Source organism: Halichoeres trimaculatus, unplaced genomic scaffold, assembly GCF_033239565.1.
Source record: "Halichoeres trimaculatus isolate MK-OKI-2021-1 unplaced genomic scaffold, fHalTri1.1 fHalTri1_scaffold_13, whole genome shotgun sequence".
Lineage (NCBI taxonomy): Eukaryota > Metazoa > Chordata > Actinopteri > Labriformes > Labridae > Halichoeres > Halichoeres trimaculatus.
The window spans coordinates 17,846,011-17,854,367 of record NW_027437191.1 but is presented as its reverse complement, the minus strand read 5'-3'; positions in this window follow the sequence as shown (position 1 = coordinate 17,854,367).

The following is an 8,357-nucleotide window of genomic DNA, read 5'->3' as shown; positions in this document are numbered from 1 at the left end:
TTAATGGAAAAAGGAGCAAACGTGAAGAAAAGAAGCTTAGCTCTGAATAGCTTGGTAGTTTCAGTCCAGATGATATGACTGCAGAACAGCTTGTGAGGGTTGGAGTTTTGGGGAAATACGTTATCAGTAAGTTCGGCAGCGGCTGGCATCAGTCATAACCAATCTTATCACCGCTGCCTTTACTTTCCTGCAAAAGCTGTGCACTCTGCATTTCCTGATGAGAGCAGCCTTCAGCACAGCTGCCACAAAAGACTCTCCCAAGGGGATTCAGTGTCCTTGTGCGGGAGGTAAAGAATAGACACAAGTAAATACACAGCGCCTTAAATTAAATTAGCTTGTGGGGAGATAACGATTTTGCTAACCCTGGTGCAGTGGTCTAAGGAGGACTGTGGCTTTGTGGGAACCTGGAGTGAAAAGCAGCACAAAAACCAGTGGTATTAACAGGTGACCGTGACACTGGGACATCCAAAAGCTATTCACAAACACAGAAGCAGATAGAGTCTATTATTGATTGCACATCCTTATTTCAGCACAGGATATAACAGGAGTTAAATAAGCCGTCATCCAATTCCACATTTAATAAGCTTATAAGCTGACATTTCTTTCACTAGATACTTCCTTTTCATCAAGACCTGTTTATATGTGCACAGTTTTTGATATATATGATAATAGCTTAAGCCACTGGTTCATTATTAAACCATATGCTTTGCTCCTCAGGCAAGAGTATGCAGGTGAGAAGTGCAAAGTACACAAATCATAACATCAAATTGCACCGTGGTGCCTGATAATAGATGACACACCCCCGCTGTGTCTGTCCTTACTGTTAAACTCAGGGAAAGTCAATAAAAACAGCAAACATACAGCTTGTTTGTGCTTCCAGTAAAAACACCATGTCACTGTATCCTGGCTGCATGCCATCACAAAGTCATAGCTCCTCAGTGTCATCCATCTTTTGACAATCAAAGCCCAATTTGTAATTTAAATACATGAATGCTAATTCCTCCCTTACCTTGAAACAACCTGCTGACTCAAACCTTTGACCTTCATCAGCCATTTGCACTCTTAAACTCATTACAATATATGGGTTTCAGTTTAGTTCACAGAGGCTTCTTCAGTGAGTTTCGGCACTTTCCTCTCACGGCTAAATCAGATAGAAGTTTATCCTGCTGTTACCAGTTATTATAATAAGAGATGAAATCGGTTAAATTCACACAGGAACACTGTCAGACCTGAATAGGATCAGTGTCATAGCATGGCCTTATTCTGTGTTTATTTTTGCTGCTCTGCAATTTCCATCCGACTCTCAGTGGGTTAGATGAACAAAAGGCACGGAGAGCAGGAATCTCCCAAAAATAAGGTTAAGACCCACTTTAAAATATTCCATCTGAATTAATAGTTATAATCCAGTTGCAGTGTGTTGGGGTGTCTGTGTCTGCACAGACTCTGCTCTCTGTATTTTTGAATCTTCTTTTTTTTTATTGTGTTGCAGTGTTCCCGACATTTCTACCAGCCCAGAAAACAAGACCAAAAGAAAATTGTATTGATCAGGTGATCAGGTCTCTCCCTGTGCTCCTTGTCCATCTGCAATAGGGAAATGTGCAGCCTGTATACTGAATTTAAACAGTTGGTTTGTATAAGGGCTACAGGTCTCATTGCCAAAACACACCATATCCACCTCACCACCTCTCTCACAGCACTGAATCAGATTCTGACTCATGCCAATGTGTTGACTCACACCCACTATGTTGTGTTCCAGTTACGTCTCAGCCTCAGCAGATTGGAGCCCTTGGGATGAGATATGCAACACTTGTACTTATTGGGGATCCAGGAGCACGGATGCATCAATTCGTGGAGAGGAAATGGCATTTAACTTCACCACAACAACAAACCAACATTATGAGCAGAGCAGCAGAGTGAAGACGGAACAGACAAAGATCTGGAGCGAGTCCGACGTCACATCAATGAGCAGAGCAGAGTCACACACCAGGCAGTATGAGGAGCAGCAGCATACAATCAAAATTCAGCTCCTTCTTGTTCATTTGTGCCAAAATCTCCCATTTTTTAGCTATTTCTTTTCATTGGCAGCAACTTTGCAACAACCACCACTCTTTTCTTTTTTTTGTTTGTGGCAGCTGTAAGGAGCTATCCTGCCAGATAAGCAACAGCATCTTCAGGAGTGGATTACAAAGAAAACTAGAAAAACACTTAAAGAGCACAGACCTCCATCAAGCATAGTGTGATTGTCACGCAACACTTAGTCCTACTTTAATGTTATACTCTCTTTCAGCAGACTGCCTCCTACAATTTGGTGTTAGCTGCAGGTTTGTATGATAATTTGTTACCTGACAGTGTTGAAAATTATGATGAACCAGTACATATTTCATATTCTGGATCTTAGTATCCAGAATATTGGCAGGATCTGGATTGTACTTTTACACTGTCAGAAATTATGGTGATCTTGTCTTGTCTTGTATTGATTTGTAAAGTAATTCGACCATTTAATGTGGAGTTATATATACATATGGTGAAACTATGGTCCTATCTCATAAAAAAATCATCTGCTAAATCATTGACTTAACACTACATTTAAAAAAAAAAAAAAAGTAACAAGCAGAATTTTATGACCATGAGTGTTGTTATTTGCACTGATTTGCAACACTGTTGTAAATAAATGTATTCAACTGGCACTAAAATCTGCAAAATTTCAAGGTTCAGTGAAGCTTCCATTTGAACTGCAGTGACCTCTTTTCACTGCTCTACATAGATCCTCACATGACCTCTCACTGAAGGCTGAAACATGAGGACAAACAGACCAACAAAAGGTTGGATTTAACATCAACTATGTGCAAAGGTCCACTCAGTCAACACTTGAACAGATATTCATTCAACGGTTGAAATCCAACAACTTTATTGACGGGGGACACAAATTGGAAGACAAACAAAGTTAATGTGTGCTAACGTGCTTAGAAAACAGGATGATGAATGTGCTTTGGTTTAAACAGCAGAGGAGGATAATCACTGTTAAGGCCGCTGATCTCAGAGCACTAATTATTTTAACCTTTATTTATCCGGGTGAGGCTTGCTTACACACACTGACGTGTTTCAGCTGCCAGCTGGAGGCTGCAATCTCAGTCATCCACTCAGAGATCTTCTTGAGCTTTTGAGGTGCTGTGCTCATACACACTGTGGCACTAGATGTTCTGCCATAGCAAAGAGGGATTAGGTGACTAAGGAGAGCATTTTGAATGGGAACAATATTTCTCTTGACTCAATTTTGTTCTGTGACTCACTTTTATTTAGTGTTTTCAGTGATAAGCAAACAAAGTAACAAACACGTCTGCAAAATCCATCCTGGAACAAATAGAAAACAGCAGCATGATAGCTGTGAAATGTGTCCAAGAGATAGAAAATTGAAGTTCTTTTGAGAAATGTTCCTTTTACGTCAGTTTTGAAGTGGACAAAGCCTATCTTGTGACTTTGTTGATATTGTCTGTAAGTTGGAAAGCGGTGTTTTGAATAATTGTGTCCTGATCTCTTTTGACAGTCAACCAAAACACTCATTGAGCATCTTTACTGTGAACAGTGTCACTTAAAACTGCTTTGGTAAGGTGACTCACTTTGTCTAACACCCTGCAGAAGTCAACACAGCCATTGAATGGTCAATCAAAACTTATAAACTGAAATGAAACTATATAAGCACAACATGTTGCCCTTGATTGTTTGTTTGCTTTTGTAGACTCCTCTCCAAGCATCAGTATAATGTCAATCTCTGTCACCAACAGATAAAAATACTTTAAAGGGGCTCAAATCTCTAGGCACAACAACATATGTCTACCTCCATGAGTAAAAGTTTGACAGTGTACGACAAAAGAGCAGCAAAGGTAACCACTGTGTTATGATTTATGTGATCATGTTGCACAGCTGGCTCTGTGCACAAGAACAAAAAATCTGCAATTTAACATCTGTGTCAAAGGAAATGACCTCTGTCTGACCTCTTTGATACTGCTCCACGTCTCTTCCGCCAGCCCGCGCCAAAAGATACACACACGCACGCGCACACGCACACGCACACAACTGTATGCACATAGACGCACTAGCACAGTCTGCTGTTGTTGCTGATGTTGGCACATTTGTGCTCTGGGACAAGAGCTGCTTCATTGGCACTGATTACAGCCTTATCCCTCCCCTGCAAACACTGGCCAACATCAGCCTGCATACCAATGGAGTACACCCACCAGAGAGTGATGATGGAGAGAGGAGATGAAGAAGAATGAAGGAAGTAGACATGGAGAGAAACTGGAAAGTAAGCAAGCCTGGTCATGTAGCACCAATACATCCTGTCAATACTCTATGCCAGTGGTTTTCAAAATTGGGGGTTGCAAGGGGGACACCAGAAGGGCCTCAGAAAATTGGAGGGAAGGGGAAAATAGGACATACTTATTATTTATTTGTTTGTTTGTTTTTATTTTCATAGCTATTTGTTTGTGTTTGGATTTTGGAGATTTGCAGACGTCAGCGATTCCCTTTTTTGACCAATCAGGAGCAAGTCTGACCTGATTGGTCCACCTTAGCAGATACCCACAAACCATCACTGCTCTGTTTTTGGCTGTAGACAGCCACATAGTTCCATGCACAAGCTTCCCATCTCGAAAGAAGACAAGTCTAAGTGGCTAGAGTTCATTTATCAAGGAAATGTTCCAGCTACACTCAGTAAAACTGTGCATGTGTTTGCTAGTCACTTTACGGCCGACTGCTTTTCCAACTTTGGACAGTACAACAGAGGGCTAGCGAATAGACTGGCCCTGAATCCAGGCGCGTTACCAACCATCCGCCAACAAACCTCGGACCCTGGAAATGTGAGTATTTTAAATGCTGTGTGCTGTGGAGTAGATATAAGAGCTTTTCCTCAGTGCCCCCCCCCTGTCTTTGTGTTAGCTTCAGGATGCTAACTTTGGCTGTGGTTAGCCTGTTGTTTTAGCCTGTAATGTTACGGTAAACAAGCTTCACTGTTTTCTAAAAATTGTGCACTAGGAGCTCGTGGCGCCGCTCTCAGTGACGTGGAAGAGCGGGGCGGTATCAGCGCTGGCTCATTTACATATGAAGGTCACGCCCACTAAATCAGAGCGTTCTGAACAGAAAGGCTATGAGAGCCTGGAAACAATGCTGCTGTGCTTGATTTATTGGCTTTTTGGACCAAAACATGTTACTACCATTTCATGAAGACATCAATGATCCATATTAAACTGCAGAAAAGGAGCAGAATATGGAATCTTTAAATGCAATACTTTATTTTTCAGTTCCAAATACCTGTGATTTAATGTTTTGTGCTTTTGTATAATCACTGTAAACAGCTAAAGGGCATGTGTTATTGATGAACAGAGGCTAAGTACTGTTGAAATTGCACTTACATCTCTTGGGAGATCTCAGGCTGTTCATGAAGTGTTTTGTAGAAGTATAGTTCTATAATATACCTGTATTTTTCAAACTAAAACAAAGGAGAATACTTGGATTTGTGGTTATTTATAGGTAATTATGCTATGATTTTACTTGTCCTTGACTTGAAAGATCAAATCAGGGTGTATGTGATCCTCAAGTTAAGATAAGTTAGACACCCCTGACCTAAATGCATCAGATGATAATAAAATACAAGTTTGGCTGATAGATGAATTAACAAAGTAGACACCCTTAAATAAATAAACTACATTTTGGGAGCAGAACAAATTGGATTAATGCCACAGCACCCTTCATTGGACTAAAACCTCATGTCGACTCAACATATTCTGAATTTCCATGTGATTTTGCAGACTGCTGCATTGTGCCGCACTGAGCTGTAATGCTGTTTCTGATCATACAGAAAGTGGAACTTTGTATTTCTGTTCTTCTGTACATACTCAGGCCTGTGAAGGGTAAAAGTCTTTTAAGAGCGTTAAGTTGAAGACGGTGAGGACGTGAATCTGCGGGAGTTAACATTCACGGCCACATCGATGGGCTTCAGATGTGTCAGACGACGGCCCCCTGAATGAGTCACAGCCCGCAGTCTGAGGAGAGCTGATAAGACCTGACGGAAGACCTGCCTTTCAGCCGGAGACAGATGGAGTTGGAACAAAACGTATGACACACACACACACACACACACACACACACACACACACACACACACACACACACACACACACACACACAGAAAACCTCTCTACACATCCACACACTCACACACAGGGTCACAGGAATATAGAAGATGCACGAAAACTGTATTTATATTTCAGTAAACTCTGAGAGAAACCCTGTCCACCATATCTGCAGAGTGACAGAAGAGTACCAGACAAGATGAAGAAGATTTAGCAAGTTGTTCTGCTTTAATAACGCTAAAGTGAATATGAAAGACTACAACTTAACGCAATCTTTGACAGCTGTGCTCTAAATCCAAAACATAACTTGCTTTTAATAAAACAGCCACAGGCTTCATCTGTCTATTTAGACAGACCGGGTGTGCAAAGACTAATAGCACATGGGTGACGTTGTTTTCTGTCACAATAGGAGAGAAAAGCATGGGAAGGGTCTGTTGGAACTGGTGTTACAGCAACGCTTTTGCCAATTCAATTCTTCACATTGGCAAAGAGAGCATTTCGTGACCAAACTATCCCAATTGCTTCCCCTGTTGAATCACAAAATGTCTTGGGACAGCTTGTTGCCATATGTGACTGCTTGGACATGAACCAAAGTCTATAAGCCAATGAAAAACTCAACTGTTTGGACATAACTAAAAATCTCTTTTTTAAAGCAGCCCTGTTCCAAGAAAGTAACTTTAACCAACCAAGCTCCATTTATTTTTACAAAACCATTTCTTCATCACTTGTAGCAAATCTAGTCTCCCTCTTCTTTCTCGGGGAAAACACGTCTGGTGTGATGGCAAATATCTTTCTTTGTGGAACAGATAAAATGCTGGTCCAGCCTAATTGTTTTGTTCTGGGACTTTTGCCATTAATCTGGTTATTTATGCCTTAATTTGGGTCCAGGTTCATTATCTCATGACAACTCAAATTAAGAATGCAAGTTCTGTCAAAAAAGGAGATTATACATGGAAATCAAATCCCTGATTTTTGAACAGTTTTAAAACAAAAATATATGGAACTTAAACTGGAAACATAATCAATAATTGCAATTTTTCGACATATCTGGTGTTGATTCAAACTTAGAAAATACAGTTGTGAGCATTTCCAGAGCCATATAGTTTCATGAAAGAGATGTTACACATGAGTGATAAATGTAGGGAAAATCTACTTTAAGCCATTCACCACTAACTGTAAGGCTTATGTTACTGCTACAACTAACTGACACATAAATGACTTTGACCAAATTCAATTTCTGAAAAGCAAGAATATATGTTTGTACATGAAAGTTTATGTGATACACTGGTGATGTTCTCCTTTTTGTTTAAAATAACACTTGATAAATTGTTCTTCACTTAGTGATTTTAAACATATTAAAGCAGGGGTGGCCAACCTGTGGCTCACGAGCCACATGTGGCTCTTTGCCCTTCGGTGTGTGGCTCTTAGATCCATTCATAATAATATATTTATAAAGTTAAGAGTAGTGTTGTGCTGATCAATCTAAAATATTGATATATTGATGCCAACGTTGGGATCAGTATTGATCAATGTTTGGGTGTACAGATTGATACTTAAGTTTCAGTTTCTCTTCTCTAGTAAGAATTTAAACACACGTACAAACACAATCTTGCTTTGAAAATTGGAAATGTATTAATTTTAATTTCATGTCATTTTGTTAATGTGTGAGAGGAAGTGTGTTTGTAAGACCAGGTACATGATGTGGCTCTCTGTAGTACCACGGTAATTTGCGTGGCTCTTGGACTCTGACTGGTTGGCCACCCCTGTATTAAAGTAAAAGCCAATTGCAAGGTCAAATTTGTTAAGTGTCGTTTGCACAAAAGTTTCTTGTGCTTTTATTTTGAAGTCAGTAAAGACGCAGGATAACGGAAGTTGAGAAACACATGAAACATGAAAACTATCTGATTCGAGGTTTTAATCTTTGCTGATGCACATATGACAGTTTCATGACTAGAACCTATACTTATCAAGGTTTAACTGTCACGAAGACTGTCTATATATTCTGCGTTCGAAGGAAAATGTTCAGAAAAGGATGCGACAAAGAAAAAGTTCAAAGTTGACAAAACTCTGAAATATAAGTTTTGTTTTTCTAAACAATGATCAACAGAAGGAGCAGAGGAATATAAGCCTCTTTACTAGAGATGGGCGAGTACTGGTATTGGGTATTGGGTACAAGGCCGATACCAGCAGCAAATACTCAAGGCAAAAAAATCAATGTCAAGCAAGTCC